This window comes from Nicotiana sylvestris, chromosome 9 (genome assembly GCF_000393655.2).
Source record: "Nicotiana sylvestris chromosome 9, ASM39365v2, whole genome shotgun sequence".
In the NCBI taxonomy this organism is placed as follows: Eukaryota; Viridiplantae; Streptophyta; class Magnoliopsida; order Solanales; family Solanaceae; genus Nicotiana; species Nicotiana sylvestris.
Window position 1 is genome coordinate 185075942 of NC_091065.1, and position 21035 is coordinate 185096976.

The following is a 21035-nucleotide window of genomic DNA, read 5'->3' on the forward strand; positions in this document are numbered from 1 at the left end:
GGTTTCTAGCAGCTATTCTCATCTTCTGGATTTGTGCTTTGAGGGCTTCATTTTTCTGAATTAGCTTTTTCTTTTCACCTTCATCTGCGGCCGCCTGGATATTGTTGCCAAACTTTAGGTCCCTGATTTGCCCTTCTAACTTACTTATTTTAGCCCTATAGCTTTCTTCTTTTGCTAACTAGCCCCACTGCTCTTGCGAGTCGTTAGTGAATTGCTGAACATGAGCTCTCTTAGCAAGTCTCTCGGGGATCTGGAACCTTTTGCCGAACCAAATGACGTACTTGGGATCTACCTCTCCTCTAGCTAAATCCTGGACCATGGTTTTAGGTTCAAGAAATCTGCATTGATTCCACACCCAGCGAACTCTTCCTTCCGAAAATGCGGCCTTTGGGCCCAATTCTATGACATGTCTACTCAAATCCTCGTCCTGAGGAATGGTTTGAAATCTGCCCAGTTGGCGCAACACCTTGTGAGGAGCGTACGGCTGGATGCTCCGGATGCCCATAAGGAGAAGATAATACACTTCAACTGACATGTATACTGCTTCGTTGACAGGAAGCCATCCGAATGCCCACTCAATTTTATCGGCAGTCAAAGAACTCAAGAGTGCAAACCAAGCCTCAGTACCCTCGGGGAAAGCAATACCCATTATTTGGTTTTTGAATTCTTTGATGCATTTCAAACCGGTCAAACCGTGGTTCATATATCCAACACGACGGCAGAGATGCTTCTGTATCCACAACTGTAGTAGCAAGTTGCAGCCTTGGAAGAATTTTCCCCCTTCCCAACAAATGGTCAAAGCTCGATAAATCTCAGACAAAATCAGGGGAACCAAGGTACCATTAGCTCTCTTGATTGCAACATCAACCATTCCCACGAGTCCCAATTCTATGTTGCCATCATCTCGTGGACAAATTATAGTACCCAAGAATGCTACTATAAAAACTAAACCTCGCCTTGCCTCCCACTTATCTTTATTTCCGGCATGAGTCAAACCAGTGTTCGGTGCTTCGAAGCCTTGGGGTTTACCATAGCGATGATACAAGAACTGGAAAGTGCAATACCCTTCAGACAAACTCTCATCCTGAACGTCTCGGCTAATACTCAATATGTCGAGAAATTTGTGTGGAGATACCGGTCTTGGTGACACAGGGTAAAAACTTCTAAGGTTTCTATTGAGGCCGGCATAACCCATAATTTCCTCTAGCGTGGGTGTGAGCTCGAAGTTAGAAAAGCGGACCATATTGCGAGTCATATCCCAAAAAGGTATTAGGGCTTCAATCACGTCCAATCTTGGCTTGATGCTCAACAGTCCGATAAGGCCACCCAAAACTTTGACCACAGTTTCTCTATTGTCTTTCCCTAAATCGTTCCACCACATGTGGAGCTGTAAGGGGGTCTCTTTAAGAGCTGAGAAAGGTTCATTTTCATCTGTGCTCATCCTGCACATTTATTAGAGTGATTTTAATTAGGAGAAAAATTAAGATTCATTTTGACTCAAAAGGTTATCACTATTTTTCAAAATAAAAATATCCGGCTTTGCCAATACGGCCTTTCGGCACTTCAAGAAAGAAGATCTTAAGGCTGTATTTGCTAACCGGCCAAAACCTTGTAAAATGACCAAAGACGGTTGTTCTTGCAAAAACAGCCTTCCAGCGCCCTTTTGGGGACATTCGGCTATTTTCGACAAGAATGACATCACCTTACTTATTTATTTTGTTCTTTTGGGCTGTTTTTAAAAAAGGGAAGTTGGACCCGATGGGGGTTGCCTACGTATCCCACATCCGGTGAGAATCAAACTGGCATAGTTCGAGCAATTTTGACAAACCAACTTTTTATTTTTCTTTTTTCAAAACAAAACAAAAATTCTCTCTCTTTTTTTCAAAATTTCGGCACCGTTTCAGTATATTTTTTGGACACTGATTTTTCAAAAACAGACAATTATCTCTCTTAGCCCTCACATTGACTTTCCTTCTCTCAACCTTTCCTCTATAAGCCGGTCAACATGCAAATCTAAAGCAAATGAATGCACAAGTAGCAAGTAGGATGCATCAGGATGGTCTTTTTTATTTCGGATACACCTGTCCTAGACAGACTCAACCCCTGTGTTAAGTCTCCAAAGTCAAATGCACATGACGCAAATAAGCGTTCCTACTAGGGATCCAGCATGAGGCTTTGTTATACTAGGTTTAAAACTTGGGTTTATTGTTCTAGACCTAGCTTACCCGAGCAGATAACTCGAGCGGGGGGGGGGGAGGCAGCGTATCTGGAATACAAAAGTTTCACCGGCTTTGCAACTTGTCCGAACCTCGTTCTAAAATGGGATAAGACTCTAGACAGAAGAGAAGTCACACGAACCCTTCTCCATGATTTAGAAAACTCAGAAAGAAGAAAGGGTTCGTAGCAGTTTATACACAGTTCACAGAATATCAAAGCGGTAAAAGCAACAATTAGCACATTAGGCCCAAACATGTAACAAAATCATATAATAAATAAAGCCAACTATAACAATTCATCTAAACTCAAATTCTGAACCATGAACAAGAGATTCTGGGTTCGATCCCCAGCAGAGTCGTCAGAGCTGTCACACCTCCTTTTTACACCCCGAGAAGGGTATAAGGGAGTTTTTTCCAATTTAAGTGACAATCGAAACGAGATTATTTATTTAAGAATTAGAGTCCCCACTTAGAATAATTTATGGTGTCCCAAGTCACCGGTTCAAATCCCGAATCGAGGAAAGATTGACTCTGTTTTACAGTCCGCGATCACAAAAATCCAGGTAAGGAATTCTGTTAACCCGGGAGAAGGTGTTAGGCATTCCCTGGTTCCGTGGTTCTAGCATGGTCGCTCAACTGTTATATTTGACCTAATTATCTGATTTTAAAACACTTTTAAACCTAGGTGCATTTTTACTTTAAACCGCTTTTACCTATTTTAAAGAAGATTTCAACGTCACCTAAAACATGTCTCTGGACCACGCCACATGAAATGCACCCGCGGTCCGAGACATATTTTATTTAACGTTGTTAAGATTTGAATTTGGGTCATATGAAATGCACACTCGAGTTTAGGAAGGTAAGTTGTAAGTTGTTAAAATAACGTGCCTAAAGCAACTACGCGTTTGTAACTTTGCGAGGGCCATGAAAATTTGCTAAATGGCACGCCTCGAATTCTAAAGATTTGAAAGAAATAATTAAGTGAGGGCAATGCGTTTAAGATATTTGTTTGGCACTGCGCACCTCGAATCTATTCTAACCGAAAGGACGTAACTATATTAAACTATATGAAGAATTTCTAATCATAAAGTAAAAATTTCAAATTCAACGTGAATAATCTCATGCTAATAGAACGGGACATCAAACTGAACTGATTAAAAGAGCCCAAGCAGGTCATGGACCCGTCTTCCTCATAGCTAAGTTGCCAATAAGCAAAAGACCATAACTGGGCTTCTAATGTGAAACCCAAAACTAGTTTGTACCCGGTGAAGGTGACATCGGCATAGTTGGGCCAATGTTACAGCCCAATTCTCAAAACTAAACTTTTGTGCACAATCAACCAACAGCCAATCAATTAAAACTTTATGAAACACTGAATTAAATTAATCATCTCATCTTTTGAATTGATAATTATTCAAATTAAAGCACCTAAGACTAAATTTTTGCATAACTAACGTGATTTGGGCATAAGCCTGCTTTAGACTCATATGGTCTCATTACTTAGAAAATAAACATTGGGCCCAGGAGAATCCAGGTCATACTTCAAAGGTCTATTGAAGGGGTTAGTGACTCGAGATCGAGTCTCCCCATAAGCACGCGACACAAATTTAAACCCTTCATTCACAGCAGTAAATCAACTTCAGACTACAAGGTTTGAACTTCATTTCACAACATATTAAATAATAAACTGATTTATGCTAAAAATTTAAACTAACTAACAGGCAAACCAAATCATCTTCCGTACGAGTTTATGATCATAACACAGGACGACTTATTTTTGGGCAAAACCATACATCCCGATGCTTTAAAATACAGACTGCATATCACTCAGTTTGTCTCCAACTTATACTTATCCTAATGACTTTCAACACAAAATCATCACCAAACAAGAACACCTATTTCAACAAAAACTAAAACTCAAATGCTCGAATAAGTCTGTTGTTTCAGCGCCCTAACAGTCCCATAATACCATACAATGATAAGGACTAAGCTATTAAAACACAGAATAAAAAAGAAAAATACAGTTGAAACACGAATAACTGATACTACGCTTTTAAAATTTTCTGCTTTTCATTTTTTCATTCCTCATATCCAACTTCACAATCAATAGGGCTTAAATGTGTACCTGAAAGTTGAAATAGAAACAAAAGGGTGAGGAATCAGCCAAGCAGCAACAACAAAGTGCCCAGATCCACACAACCAAATAGTGAAATCGATTCAGAAAAACCAATAGAGCAGTAAACCAAACAACAAGCTTCAAACCAAGCCTTTGAAAACTAAATTCAACCCATTTCAAGCCTCAGATGAGTCAATTTATTTCAGAAATTGAAAACTTCAAAATCACAGAAGAAAGTTCAATGAAACAGTGATTTTGTGTTGAAAATTTTAGCCGTTTCTATTTTTCTGGATTTTTATCTCTTCAAGTCCGATCCCTAAAGAATTCAGCTAATGGAGCTTTTATACAAGGGAATTAGGGCAGCCAAAGAATTTTTAGAGTTTGCTCTTTTACCCTTTTAATATTTTCATTCTAGCTTAGAGGACCTTAGTCTAAAAATCAGAAAATCAAATTGGTCCCCACCCCAACTTCCTAGAAGTTTCCTTAGGCTGTTACAAAGATTCCTATTCCTAAAATACCCAAGTTACCCTCTAATCCTTCATTATTTACCCCATGCAAAACCAATATGGGTCCAAATAAACTGCATCCAGGCCTAAACCTTGTGTTGGCTACCAGAGTTTCCCCTTCCCCACTTTGGGCTTCCTCTTTACAAAGCTCAAACGTAATTAAGGAAAAACCAGCGTAATTTTATAAAACATCAATAAAATGACAAAAATTACAACACCACTAAAGCTATGAACAACGAAACTTTTAAAACAAACAGAAAAAGGAAAAGGAATAAACGGAAAAGAAAAGAATTCAGCATGAACAAATAATGATTTTACTAAACTATCGATGCTGATTTATCATACAAGAATTAATGCTTGAAACCAAACTAAGATAACGAACAACGAAAGAAGAAAAGACTGAAAATTACAGTAAAGAGGGGAAAGATGTACCAGGCTCTAACAGAGGATTGACGACTCAGAGAAATCAATGGCTAAAGAGGATCCGGTAAATGGCGAGAATTGTAACATGAGAATTAACCGAAATTTCTTCGACGGCTAATGCTCCATATCACAATCCTCGACACCTACTCTGAAATGAGATGAACTAAAAACTTGGAACACAGATTGCTTGACCAAAAACTGTCTGTCATGACGGGCCTTGAAATTGACTAAATAACCAGCTAATCCCACGTGATAATACCAAAAGAAGCAAATAAAGTAGAAACACAAAGGAAATCAGAGAAGATGGAGCAACTGGATTTTCTGCCTTCCGAGATTTGAAATTCACGAGAATCGGGTGACTTTTGGAGAAACCCAGTGGTGGATTTGGAATGGAGAGGCAACAAGGGTTATCTGGTCATGTTTCGAGGGGGGTTGGAGATCAACCGCCGCTGCTGGCGATTTCCGGTGGTGGCGGACGGTGGTGAGAGATGAGAATGACAGAGACGATATAATGAGGGGTCTTAGGTTATGGTTTGGTCGTTTGGACAATTTTATGTGAAATGGGGGAAGTGTCTATAGCCGTTAGATGAAATGAAATAGAGGGCCTGGATCGACTCAACACTAGCGAAATCTAAACGACGTAGTACTATCCCCATACTACGTCGTTTCATGGGTCTCAAGAACTGGGGATTGGACCGGTTTGGACGGGTATGGGTTGGGTGTAGCCGGGTTTTGGGAGGGGAAATTCATTTAGGCTTGGGGTTTAAATTAAAACAGGCCCAAAACTTTATCTCTTCAATTCCTTTTTCTTTTTTTCAAACTAATTCTTTTTATTTCAAACTCTTTCTCTTTTTTTAATTAATTTTTCTAAAATAAAAACTCAAGTAAAAGCCAAACAAAATCCTAAATTAAATCAATCCTAACATATTAAGTTAATTAATTCTAATTAAAACCAAATTAAGTGGAAAACCATCAAAATTTAACGATTAAAAATAAAAGTGCAAAAATATCATTTTTTGTGATTTTTCCCATTCTTATTAAATAACCAATTTACTACTTAATTCCAAAACACAAAGTTAGATCCTAAATGCAAATGCAACATATTTTTGTATTTTTCATTAATTAAATAAAATAAACATGCACAGACAAATGCAAACAATTGACAAAAAATGCCACAAAATCCACAAAAATTGCAAACCAATGAAAAAGAATTATTTTGTTTTGAATTTATGGGAGTAATTCATATAGGGCGAAAATCACGTGCTCACAGTTATTCTTACACGTTCATGCAAGAATTAACTAAGAGTGATAATAAACAAAATATATAAAAAGCAGTTAATAGAAAATAAAATGCCGAATAACAATGATAATCCATCCCTTTTCTAGGGATAGCCAAAATTAACTTTGGCATTTTTCTTGTGTCTATCCCACACGAATAATCAGGTCTATGAAGGAGAAATATGGTAGAGGAAATGCAACAACGGCGACTTCATGGGGACAACAAGTCTCACATTGAGACTCAAAAAGTTGCCCCAAAGTATACATGTAAACAAGATAAAAGGGAAATAGAGATTAGAAGGAGAAGTCTGAATCTTAACATTATGTATAAAAAATCAAAACACAAAGAAAGTTTAGACAGAACACTACTCACTCTTCAATGGCTAAAACAAAGATGACTATCCTAGTTAATACTTATTAGGCGTATATAATCAGTAAGGTAACAGAGCCAAGATTTTTTTACAAAATGAAGGGAAAAGTACTTTTCAAGGATTTCATACAATCTTTCACCGTCAAATCTCAAAGGAAAGCTTTAACAGAAAACTCATATACAAGTTTTTACAACTAAATGACTAAAATTGACGAGAATTAGAGTTTTAGGACATGCTACTCTAAACAATAAATTATTAAACAAATTTATGCTTAAACACTTATGTTGTACATATCACTGAAAACATACTTGTTTTTCATAAAGTAGATATGTTAAATTTTCAATCTATTTCGTTACCGGCTAACTGATATCCTAAGTGCACTGTCTCTAACATAACATAGGCTTAAACCATGATTTTAAATCCATTCACTACGCAGAAAGAATATATCTAGCATAGAGAAACTTAAAAGAGTCATAGGCATGCATGATATCTGACAATGTATAAACATAGAAGAACACGCTCATATATCACCAATTTGGACATAGATTTTACTCAAATGGACATGATTTCACCAATTAACAGTGTTAAAAAATAAAAGTATTCCCTATGACAGGTATTAGATTCAAGGTGTCTTCAACAAAATAATTAGATTCACGATCCTAATAAGCATACTTTCAAAAGTACATCTATATTAGTGTTTTATACACCATATCTTAAACACAGAAAGAGTACAATTTCATCATACCATATTCAAGTAATAAATTAGAGAACCGCTCCTAAAATATTATTTCTAAATAAAATCTTAATATAGAACTTTTGCAAAATACACGTTCAAATCAAGATTTTAATAATACAGAAAACACATTTAAACTTAACCATTTTCTTTTTTTATAATTTCAAAAACATTCCAAATGAAGAATCTACAATATGATTTCTATGTAGAGAAACAAACTAAATCATTACATCTTAGACATAAACCAAACACTTACTCCTCATATAAAGAAAGAAAAGTAGGAAGAGGAGATTTTAAAATTACTGACCTTTTTAGAAGCAGTGAACTAGAACTTTGAGATTTCGGATCTACTCCCTCCACGTAACAAGATTGAACTTTGTTTTAGCGAACTAAATAGAGACAGAGATTAAAGAAGAGAATTACTTGTTGACTCGATTTTGCCGTGTTCTAACTATTTTTCGAGGATTCCCAGATGATCTTTCGGCTGGAGAGTTGAGGAGTATTTATAGGAGAAAACTAGGTTTTGGAAGCGGGAATTGAAAGATCCGTTTGAAATTTAAAATTGCTCGTTCAAGATCCGTCCAAACTGTGACAGAAAGAAGATCAACAAAATCGTCCTCTTGCTTCAGAGAAATAGCGATTTGGTCAACTTTGATACCAAAGTTTTCAGCTTTTCATTGAATATGCAAGAGAGAGAATGAAGACTTTGATGAAAATGGTGAAACCATTCTGATTTCATGGTGAAAGCGAGTTGGAATTTTGTCCAAGAGAGGAAAGGGGTGGGCGGCTGCATAGAGAGATTGAGATTTCAAAGCCCTAGCAAGTCTGAGTACTATTAGGTCTAAATCTTAAGAAAGGAGGATCATTGGGTCATTCTAATTTTAATCCTACGGCCGAGATAAGAGTTTCTAGAGGATTCTTTTAGATGGGCTAGGCAGATTGGGCTTTAGTTGGGGTTAAATGAAAATCTGATAAATTATATTTGGGCTCATTAGTCTTCAAAAGGAATTTTACTATATGGGCTAATCATTTTGGCAGACTTTGGGCTCATCTATAAAATGGGTTATCCTTTGAGCCTAATTTGATGGCATTTTCTTTCTTCTTATTAATTTCTTTGAGCTTCCTCTGTCTTGATAATTTGGACATAATACAATAATATGATAGACATATAGATTATTCAAAATATGTAGTTAGTTTATATAAATAAAATATAATATTTATAGTATTAATGGAAATATTAATAATAATAATTATGGTACTAATAGTAACTACCACTACTACTACTAACAATAATAATAATAATGAGTAATAATATTGTTAATAGTGATAATCCTAAAAGTAATATAATTATAATAAGGGTAATAATAACCATAAACTAAATAATAATAATACACTATTAGAGAATTAATGACCAGGAAGTGCAAGGAAATTAAGTAGAAGAAGTGGGACAAAATTGGATGTCAACATTACTTAACATTCGACCTCGCTCGAATTACTTAACACTCGACCTCGCCCGAGTTACCGGGATCTACAATCGACTACGCCACAATGTTACGCACAAGCGGTAGAATAGCCGGCCACCCTCTCACAGCAAATACAAAATAATTTGGAAGTACACAGCAAAAAGGTAATCATTCCATTACAACTGTTGCATTTCAAAAACTTTTTACAAAGGGCTCGAAGACTCCCTCACAAAAATAACAAAACAAAACAAAATAAATAAACAGCCCTATGTCGCGTTATCCCCCGCGGCATACTCCTTGTTATCCCAAGAATCGGAGGCGAACTTGTCTGCATCATCATCTCGACATCATCCCCGCTGGGCGTACCGGGATCATAACCACAGGCTTCACGGGCTGCACATGCTTTAACACAAACACCCTCAAGTTTTGCCTCAGAAACCTTCCTGTTAACCTGCAGGTACTTGTACACATCAAACTGAGCCTCGGCATGGACCAATATCTCATAAAACTCTCGCGGCACGACGGAATCAACTGAAGTATGAGACGTGGAGGGTTGCGAATGCCGTCGCACCTCCTCCGCCTTCAAAGCAACAACCTATTCATTCAACACGGACAACTCCGCCTCTAGATCTTGGATCCGTTCCTCTAACCTCGCCACCTTGAGCATCGATGTCTCCATCTCATTGTCACGCTTAGACCTACAAACATGAAGGGCGTCTTCTAGAGCCGCTACCTCAAAAATGGCAGTCACTCTGCCCTTTTCAGCACGAGCTAATTCATCAACCTTAACGCTCAGTTCGCCCCTCAAATCGACAGCCTCCGCCTCTCTTCGACCAAGCTCTGCAGTCAGGGCGGTCACCCGCGCCTGAAGGTCTGCGTTCTCGGAAATCACCCCCTTGCCCACCTCAAACTCATCCTATATCGCCAATGGCCTTCATCAGCTCTTCATCCCGCTCTTTCAACTTTTTAACCTTCTGCGCCAAATATTTCTCCTTCTGCTTAAACCCGTCACGAAACAGCTAAAAATCACGCTCTTGAGTGAAGACATCAGCCAATGCATGATGCTTAATGCGGTACTCTTTGTATTTAGAGGCCACCTTCCCAAAAATGGTCGTCCTTTGCTTATCCCACCGGTCGCGCTCGATCTCCATGATGAGAGTCTCACATGTAGAGGAAAGAATGCTAACTTAAGTAAATTATGCATACAAGAAAGCTCCGCGTCACTCATCGCCTGAAGCGTCGTTCTCTCAGAAGCAGCGCACAAAGGGGCAAATGTCGATGTTGCCTATTCGAAGTTCGCCAAAGGTCGTAATCTATGGGAATTACCACGTATCGGTTAGGACCCCCAGTCCTCACCTCCACGTAGGTATGTCTCTCCAAGAAAGCTCGCACATTTTCAGTATCGATGTCCGAGCCTGAACCATCATCCTCTACATGCACCGTTCCGTCTCCTCCGGCAGCAGACGAAACGCCGCCTTCAGCAGATCGTACAGGTCCCCCGCCTTGACATACCTCTTCACCCCATGGGACCTCCCTGCCAAAATGGCGTCCGACATAAAAAAGGCCCTCGTGCCTGACATAGGCGAAGACGCCACTCTCGAAGCAACAATTTTTCTCTTTTCAAGATCGGTGGCAACGACCTTCCCAAGCTCCACCCTCCTCCTTTTTCTCGACCGCGATTCATCCCCGTTGGAAGATTCATCTACAAGATGGTAGGTAGGCCGGGAAAAGATCTCGCCCAGAGGAGGGTCCCTTGCTGGTTCAGTCTGAGTACGACCTCCGCAGACGGACTCAGCTAGAGTAAATTGCATCCCCGCCGATGCAACGGCCTGGCGAAATGCCGGGACTAGAGCCTTTTTCTTGGAAATCCATCGGCCTATCACCACAAAGAGGTCATGTCAATAAACGACAACAAACAACCGAAGTTCGGAACAAAGGTAGCACTTACCAGACGGAGCCTTCGGTCCAAAGCGCTTGGGAAAAGCGGCCCAATCTTGAATCCCCACCGTGTGAGGTAGCACGCGAGCTACCCAATCCTCAATGCCGACGACGGGAAAGGGTGCACACCTCTCAGCTGCACGGAAAAATCATAGGTGAATAAAAATCAGAAAGAACGAAAGTAGGTAACAAGCATACGTCATCGACACCTACGGTTATGATTCTACTGCTCCGGAAATCCAGCAGGGTCTGACACCCAAGTGCTCCGTTTTGATGAAAAAATATTGTATCAAAACTTCCGGCTCGCCCTATCATCTGTTCCAACCACCAACCCCTTGGTCCCGCGATGTCGCAAATATATCATGGTACCCCTATGAAAGCTCGAGGAAAATAAATGCAAAAGGTGATGAATGCCAACCTCACACCCAGCTAATTCAGAATACTTCATCGTCATCAGAAAGATTTTATATAAGTACGGAGACAACTATGCCGGGCAGACCTTGTAAAACCGATAGAACTCCTCCGCTAGCAGAAGAAGAGGGAGGGTATGACCGACCACGAAATGATACACATAAAAAGCACAGTATCCCGGTCTGTGGACCTCTACGATGTCTCCCCTATCCGGGACTATCTCAACGTGAGGAGGAATACAGTACATAGACTGGAGTTCATTTATCTGAGAAGGTCCGGTTTCAGAGATTACCGGAACGGGAGAAGGAGCATGTTCCTTGTGGAAATCATTCCTAGACATCGGGTTCCTGGGGAGTATTTCTTCTACGGTAAGGAAATTGTCACCCTCCTCAGCCACGATATCATCACCACAGGAAAGAGGATCCACAGATAACAGAGTGACGTCGGAAACTTCATCGTGTGCACGAAAGATTTGGGGCATCTTGATAATAGAGGTTGTGCTAATAAAACTTGAAAGGAGGAACAATGACTGAACGGGAAGACGAGAAACAGAATCACAGGAACAAAGTTAAGAATTGAGAAAGATGGTCAAGGGAGAATAATGTATCCACAAGGAAGAAAATGGCAAAAAACTTCTGAAAAATGAAACTCTCACCTATTTATAGGGCTAAATGGTGCGAAAATCGAAGTGGAAGATCGCCAATGGCGCTAAAGCCGAAACGACAAACATTCAGACGCTGTCTCGGGAAGATGCGTAATGATGACGCGTGTGGGAATAACATCACATCTTGATAACCACATCAATCGGGATTCCGCATGACGTATTGCTCTCTCGATCTTGGTCAACCTGACGTAATCTAATTGCCAAATTCTCCCACAACGGAAATGAACGATGACCTCTTATCGAGGACGCGTAGGGCTGCGACCTCAATAAGCGGAGGGACTAACTGTATAAGTCCATATTTGGCAACTACGGTAATGGATCAGCAAGACATAGGACGGGGTTGACCACGACACAACGACCGATGATTGTCATGATAAAGGCCTATGACCAAAAGCGGGCAGCTGAGATAAAAAATAACGGTAACTTAGACTTAGAGAGAGTCAGGAAGAATATTCCTTTGGATATTCTCTATGTTGTACGTTTTAGGATTTTTTGGGGAATGTCCCTTATAAATAGGGGGAGATAATGAACAATGTGGGGGATCTGCCCTTTTTAGAACTGAGACATATTGTAAAGTTGAGAAAAGAATATATGAAAGAGTTGGCTTATTCACTTTATTCAAGCACATGTTATTCAATCTTCTTCCATAAATCGCAAGATTCCATATTCATATCGATTGCTTATCTTTCCACGTCGTTGGATAAAGGAAACACCCAATCACAAAATCATTGGGTGATAATCCCTTTACACTATAACCTTTATCATATCTTGCATTTATTATACATTTATGACATTACATGTTTTGTCAATCATATCATATCAAGTTTACTATTTGATGCTCTTAAGCTCTACACGTTGCATGAGAATCTTGCTTCATTTGATCTAGGATTTATTAAGTCCAACTGAGATTCACCCTATTAGTTTACTATTAATTGGTTTAGCAATAATTTTCTCAAACATAATGCATAAATTATGTCAAGTGAATAGCAAAGCACCTCGTAAAGATGACATAATTTCCATCTGGTAGGCAATTAACAAACCAAATTCTTCCGACTAACTTCACTGAATTACCAAAATATAGTATAGCTCAAACATAAGTTTTCTACGTAATATTCAATTTTAAGCAGAAGTATAAATGCTATAAACTAGCAAAGCCATCTTACCTATAATCAACGATAATACTTCCAGAATAGAAGTATCTTGCCATTTGCAGACCATCACCAATTTCTTTTAGATGGAAGATCAATTTGGATCCAGCTACTCAACCAAACTTCACAAGTCTACAAACTATGATTAGAACAACTGAAAGATAATTCCAATCAGCAAATAAGTTTTATAAATGAGCCAAAACCAATAGTCAAAATTTCTACAGGAAGACAAAAATTAAAATTGCTCCGAGTCCTCATGAAATTCTACAAACACATGGTCAAATGAAAGGAAACCAAAGGAGCACAACCAAGTAGAATTGAGTTAAATGCAAACTAGGAAGAAAAAATAAAACAGAAGGCGGCAAAACACCTTTAACGTTAGCGGCAGAAGTTCTGAAAAAAACAAAGTAGGTCATAGGTTTGAGAATTGAAGTTAAAATAGCAAAAAAAAGCTAAAGGGTAAAATAGAATTGTGGAGTAACAAGTTAGGGTATAATTGGAAAGAAAAATAGGAAACAATCCCACCACACCAAATCAATTATTTCAAAAAAGGGGACTTTTCATTGTTTCGGATCAATGAATTTAACAATATGATACAATCAATTTTAATGAAATAATCAAAACAAACATTGTTTTAAAATAATAATACAATATGATACAATGAGTAACAACCATCCAAACAAGCTGTAAATACTTAAGAATTTTGTGAAACTTGATGCAGAGAGTGCGTCTCGCTGCAACACCAGTGTTTTGGGATGAGGAAAGGGGAAAGATTACTAGGGTTTTTAAGAGACTAATGCTAGACTTCTTTTTTGAAAGAAGAAGTTTGGGGGGGGGGGGTCTCATATTTTTACTTTCGTTTAATAAAACTAAAAAATTACAAATGTGAGAAATTTCCTCCATTTGTTTGTAAACGTCGCTACCTACCAAATATAGCGACTAAAAGTCCTAATAATTTTGACATTTTTTATCAAATGTCATTAATTTTACGACATTTCTTAAGAAAATGTCAATAAATCAATGTTTTCCGACATTTATTATATATGTCATTAATTAAATGTCGTCGTAAGCCTACTTTCTTATAGTGTTTCATATATATAAGTTGAAATTATACATTATCATAAATGTTTTCTTTCGTGTATGTTTTACAGACCGTAAATTAAATACAATATATCTATCTATGAAGCCTCTAAATACATGAAGTAAGAATGACCATCCAAAACAACTCTGAAACTAAATATAAAGGAAGGAATAATAGCTGCCATGAACAAAGAAGGGGTGCCTCACCAAAAAGTCTAGAAAAGAAAATCATCCTAGTATTGTTTGCTCATCCCTGACACCCTCATTTTAGAATATGTAAAGTACATAATGGAGGCTACTCAATAAGTATTATCGACTCTCTATCACAAGGACAAAACTTTATAAAATATTCAACGCAATAGACAATTCATAAAAAACAGTATACATATATTTTGATATGGTGAATATATAATGAATATGCCTTTAATTATTTTAAAATCAATTTTCCTCTTTGATGTCGATGAAAATGGGCAAATACACCGCATCCAAAAACATTAAAAGGAATAGTGAATATGATTTGGATAGTTTGGAATGATTGAAGAAGAATCTAACATGGAGTTTGGAAGTCAACCCCTACAACTCATTTTTTGACCAAATATATGTTGTTGTAAGGACGACTTCCTTCGACAAAAAATTTGATGCATGAGAAGAAATCAGTAGAAATCTTCAAGAAAATATCTATTCTTGCCTTTTACAATCTTCATGTTGTAAATCCACAAGTGTTGGCTGAGTTGGTTGTGTGAGTGATCTCCCTTTAGGAAATATGTGATTGATTTCTCTCACCAACAACCTTCTCATTCAAAACTCGGCGGATTATATTGAGCTTGTCAAATGCGGTTTATATCTCATGTGTGATTTGCGAACTATTGCAAAGTGAGTAGTGTATTGGGAAAAAACTGAGTTTATATTAATGATGACGTGACATGACACGTGGTTTGGTTAAATGGTCAAAGCGCAACAATTTACTAAGAGGCACGGATGGAGACAACCACGGAAAGAAGAATTTAAATAGGCACGAGACGAAGTGCATATACGAGTCTCGTACCAATTCAAGTCATTTACAGCCAACGGATTAGAAGGCATTAAAGACAAAGATCTGATGACAGAAAGGAGTCCAAATTCATTATTAAATACCTGATACGTTAGAAAATTGGTATTTAATAGGAATGATTGTATAACGGCTTATTTAATATTATTTATTACTCATAATTATATCATTAAAGCTGAGGCTTTATTCCTTTACCTAGAATTATCTATAAAAGGAAGAAGTATCATCATTTGTAAGGACACGAAATACTATTGAGAATTCATTGAAATACAAAACTATTTGTTGTTTTATCATCATTCTCAAAAGTATTTTATTTTTGTCTCTTGATTATCAGTAACCCGAATTTATTTTTAGCTTTGACCAAAGACTCAGATTTTTGGTTAAACAAATTGGTTCCGTTACCGGGAATCTGATAATCTTTTCTTTTAAGCTATATCTTATCTATTGTCGTCACCATATCAAACAACAACACCGACAACAACAGTAATAACACATTGGGAAACCATGAGAATCAAATACATCAAAATCAAGATGATGCGGTTCCCTCTCCTCTAAATTCACCACGTCAATCTCGTGAAGGCACTCCTATTACTGAATCCCGTGCTGATCAACAAGAGCAATCTGAACATTTTGAAGGAGTTACAACTGAAGCTTTACAAAAGTTAATTGATGCACAGGTCGGCAAAGCTCTTCAGGCACTTGTTAATCGATTGCCTGCTGCACCACCCACACCAACTCCTAATAATAATACATTGGAGAATCCCCGTTCTGGTCTTGATAATTCTGGAAATGGAGCAACCCCCAGTGAACCACAGGAAGGGGGACCAGGTAATTCAAATAATTCATATTTGCAAAATTTAGTACTAACCTTGCAGAAACAGATTAAGGAACAAAATGAGCGTATTGAACAAATCCCTGGAGTTCCGCCTGTAATAAAAGGAGTAGACATGGACAAATACTCACAACAACCATAGAAGCCTAGTGTTGCTCCCCTTCCAATTCCGAAAAAGTTCAAAATGCCTGGCATCCCGAAATATGATGGTACTACAGACCCACGTGACCACGTGACTGCATTTACAACAGGCGTAAAAGGCAACGACTTGACCAAACAAGAAATTGAATCAGTATTGGTCAAGAAATTTGGAGAAACACTCACCAAGGGTGCATTAACCTGGTATTCTCTTTTATCTGAAAATTCTATTAATTCTTTTGCTGAGCTTGCAGATTCTTTTATTAAAGCACATTCGGGAGCACAAAAGGTTGAGAAAAGAATGGAAGATATTTTCAAAATCAAACAAGGGGATTCGAGAGCTGCTTAGAAACTTTGTTGATAGATTCCAGCGTGAAAGAATGACTCTACCTCGTGTGCCTGACAATTGGGCTGCAATAGCCTTTGCAAGTAATTTAAATGACAAAAGTTCTGAAGCCACGAGACAACTTAAAGAAAGCCTTCGAGAATTTCCTGCAACCACGTGGAATGATGTTTACAACAGGTATACTACGAAGCTGCGAATTGAAGAAGATACCATACCTAAGTTTCATCATGAAGAAAGGGGCGGTCCCCGAAGACCAGAAACCGAAAAAAGATCAGGTAAAAACAGGTACGATCCATATATGGGACCTGCAGGAAAAGACCCACGGTCGAAACAAGATAGCCAGCAATATGATCAAAAATCGAGGAACCGGGATTCTGGCTCTTCTTCAAAGTTCAGGAATGATCGGAACAGACAAGAATCACGAGATGATGACAGAAGTTTAAAGGCACGATTCGGCGGATATAATTTTAATGTCTCTACCTCCGAGCTCGTAGCTGTTTTAAGAAGCATGTGAGATAAGGTACGGTGGCCAAAAGAGATACGGTCAAATCCAAATAAACGCAATCCAGATCATTGGTGTGAATTCAACAACGATCACGGGCACAAAACTTCAGAATGTAGATTCTTGCAGAGTGAAGTGGATCATCTATTGAAGCAAGGGTACCTCACTGAGTTATTTAGTGAGAAAGGAAAACAAGCTTATATGAAAAACAGGCAAGAGCCATCACAACCTCCTTCACCCAAGAGGACAGTGAATGTCATAAGCGGGGAGAAGATATTCACGGCATAACCTACACAGCCTCCAACAAGGTTTCTAAGGTAACAATTACACACGGGAAATGGGTGCGGCAGGTCCTTGAAAATGAAAGTATTTCGTTCGATGACGCAGATACCGAAGGAGTGACAACTCCACATAATGACGCACTGGTAATATCTTTACTTGTACATGATACTAATGTAAAACGAGTTTTGATTGATCCAGGGAGTTCTGTAAATATTATATTACTAAGGGTACTACGGGAAATGCAAGCTGAAGACAAAATGATACCCAAGGCGCACACCTTGTCAGGCTTCGACAATTCAAGTGTAGTAACAAAAGGAGAGGCAATTCTAACAACTTTTGCTATGGGTGTTGTTAAGGAAACTAAATTTCAGGTAGTTGATATGGAAATGGCCTACAATATGAACATGGGGAGACCATGGATACACGATATGGATGTTGTCCCATCAACTCTACATCAGGTTATTAAATTCCCATCACCATGGGGAATTTGCCAAATTCGTGGGGATCAGCAGATGGCTAGAAGTGTCAACGCTGTAACAAGTACGAGCGCCGTAAATAAAGAAAAATAGCAATTACAGGAAACAGTTGAAGGTAAAAAAGATCAAACTTCAGCTGAACAAGAAAAGACAGATTTGGACTCAAGGCCTGACACAATTCAGGAACCTGAAGAAAATGAAAGCATCAAAACGACAATTGAAGAGCTTGAGGCAGTGATGTTATTTGATCAATGGCCTGAACGGAAGGTTTATGTCGGGGCCAATTTAAGCTTAAACATGCAAGGTATGATAATCGAATTTTTAAAAGCTAACTTAGACTGCTTTGCTTGGTCCCACGCTGATATGACAGGGATACCACCGAATGTGATGACTCACAAATTCAATGAGGACCCTTCTTTCACACCAATAAAGCAAAAGAAACGAAAGCAAGGTGCTTTCAAGAACCAGGTGATTCAGGATGAAGTCCAAAAATTATTAAAAATCGGATCAATCCGTGAGGTAAAGTATCCTACTTGGTTAGCTAACACGGTGGTCGTACCCAAGAAAAATGGTAAGTGGCGTGTTTGTGTGGATTATACCGATTTAAATAAAGCCTGTCCAAAAGATTCCTTTCCCTTACCGCATATAGACCAACTAATTGATGCAACCGCAGGTCATGAACTTTTAAGTTTTTTAGATGCATACTCGGGATATAATCAAATTAAAATGGATCCTGGTGATGAAGAAAAAACTTCTTTCATCACAGACAGGGGGACTTACTGTTATAAAGTAATGCCCTTTGGTCTCAAAAATGCTGGGGCAACCTATCAAAGGTTGGTCACCAAAATGTTCCAAGAACATTTAGGGAAAACAATGGAGGTATATATAGATGATATGCTCGTCAAAACCCACCAATCTCATGATCATATTTCTCATCTATCTGTTACATTTGAAATTTTGCGAAAATTTAATATGAAACTCAACCCAGAAAAATGTGCATTTGGAGTTGCATCAGGTAAGTTTTTGGGTTTTCTTGTTTCTAACCGTGGTATTGAAGTGAATCCTTCTCAGATCAAAGCAATAGAAGAAATCCCTGATATCCTTACTAATAAAAAGGAAGTACAAAGATTAACGGGAAGAATTGCAGCTTTGGGGAGATTTATTTCCAAATCCTCAGAAAGGTGTTTTAAGTTTTTCTCTGCACTTAAAAAGCAAGATCATTTTGAATGGAATGAAGATTGTCAACAAGCCCTTAGAAATTTGAAAGCTTATTTGTCAAAACCACCGTTGTTGGCAAAACCAAAGGTGGGGGAAAAACTTCTCATCTATCTGGCCGTATCTGAAGTCGCAGTAAGTGCTGTTTTAGTCCGCGAGGACCAAGGTAAACAATCTCCTATTTATTATGTAAGTAAGTCCTTATTGGAAGCTGAGACACGATACCCACAGCTAGAAAAATTAGCATTAGCTTTGATCATGGCATCTAGAAAATTAAGACCTTATTTTCAATGTCATCCCATTAATGTAGTTACTGCTTTTTCGCTTCGAAATATTTTGCATAAACACGAACTCTCAGGAAGATTAGCAAAATGGGCTATAGAACTAAGTGAATATGAAGTTGTTTATCAACCCAGGACCGCTATAAAGTCTCAAGTACTAGCTGATTTCGTGGTTGATTTTAGCCAGGGGATGCATTTAGAAGCAGAAAAAGAATTACTAGTTTTTAATGGTGCAAACCCGGGGACTTGGGTTTTATTCACTGACGGTTCATCTAATGTAAAAGGGGCAGGCCTAGGAATAGTCCTCGTACCACCTACGGGTGAGACTATTAGACAGGCTACAAAATGTCATTCTATAACTAACAATGAAGCAGAGTATGAGGCTGTAATTGCAGGTTTAGAATTGGCACGAGAACTCGGCATAACACAGATTATAATCAAGAGTGATTCTCAACTCGTGGTTAATCAGATGCTGGGGACTTATACATCCAGAGAGACACGAATGCAAGAATACCTCGCAAAGGTACGGGAGTTAATAAAGCAATTCCAAACTTGGAAAGTAGTGCAGATCCCAAGAGATGAGAATGTAGAGGCAGATGCTTTAGCAAATCTCGCATCTGCAGCAGACGTAGCAAACAATACAAATGCTTCAGTCATACATCTATTTCATTCCATTCTCGAATCTGATAAAAATGAGGTAAATTTTAATCATTTAACATGGGATTGGCGAAACGAAATTGTTGCCTTTTTACAGCACGGTACCGTGCCTAATGACAAAGGAAAGGCTCACACGCTTCGCAAAAAAGCTGCTCGATATTGTTTATATCAAGGAAATCATTATCGAAAGATGTTCGGTGGACCACTAGCAAGGTGTCTCGGACCCTCTCAAACAGAATATGTGATGAGAGAAGTGCACGAAGGACATTGTGGGAATCACGCAGGGGGACGATCACTGGTAAGAACATTAATTCACACAGGATATTATTGGCCTAAGATGGAAGAAGAAGCAACCAGTTTCGTGTCCAAATGTGATAAATGTCAAAGGTACGACAATAATATGCACAGACCAGCTGAGTTACTACATCCTGTTATAGCCCCGTGGCCCTTTATGAAATGGGGAATGGATATCGTAGGTCCACTTCCACAAGCAAAAGGTCAGGTAAAGTTTCTACTTGTACTTACAGATTATTTCACTAAATGGGTAGAAGCAGGGGCATTTAAACAGGTACGAGAGAAAGAAGTTAAAGACTTCATATGGCGAAATATAATATGCCGCTTTGGAGCACCAAAGGAGATCGTGTGTGACAATAGACCACAATTCATTGGAGCTCAAATCACAGAATTTCTTCAAAGTTGGCAAATCAAAAGGATAACGTCTACGCCATACCATCCAGTAGGTAATGGACAAGCAGAATCTACTAACAAAGTCATTATCAACAACTTGAAGAAAAGGTTACAGGATTCAAAAGGTAATTGGCCTGAGGTGTTACCTGGAGTATTATAGGCTTATCGTACAACGACCAAAACAGGCACTGGAGAAACACCATTTTCAATGGTTTATGGTGCGG

At 38.5% G+C, this 21035-nt stretch overlaps 1 long non-coding RNA gene across 1 annotated transcript; it reads right to left on the reverse strand.

Annotated features, from left to right (window-relative positions):
* Positions 1-3931: 3931 nt before the first annotated feature.
* On the reverse strand, positions 3932-8464 carry LOC104224958 (uncharacterized). Its single transcript, XR_710466.2, has 2 exons — positions 7951-8464; positions 3932-4341 (listed from the first exon to the last, which is right to left on the reverse strand). It is a non-coding gene; the product is annotated as an uncharacterized lncRNA (long non-coding RNA).
* Positions 8465-21035: the final 12571 nt, after the last annotated feature.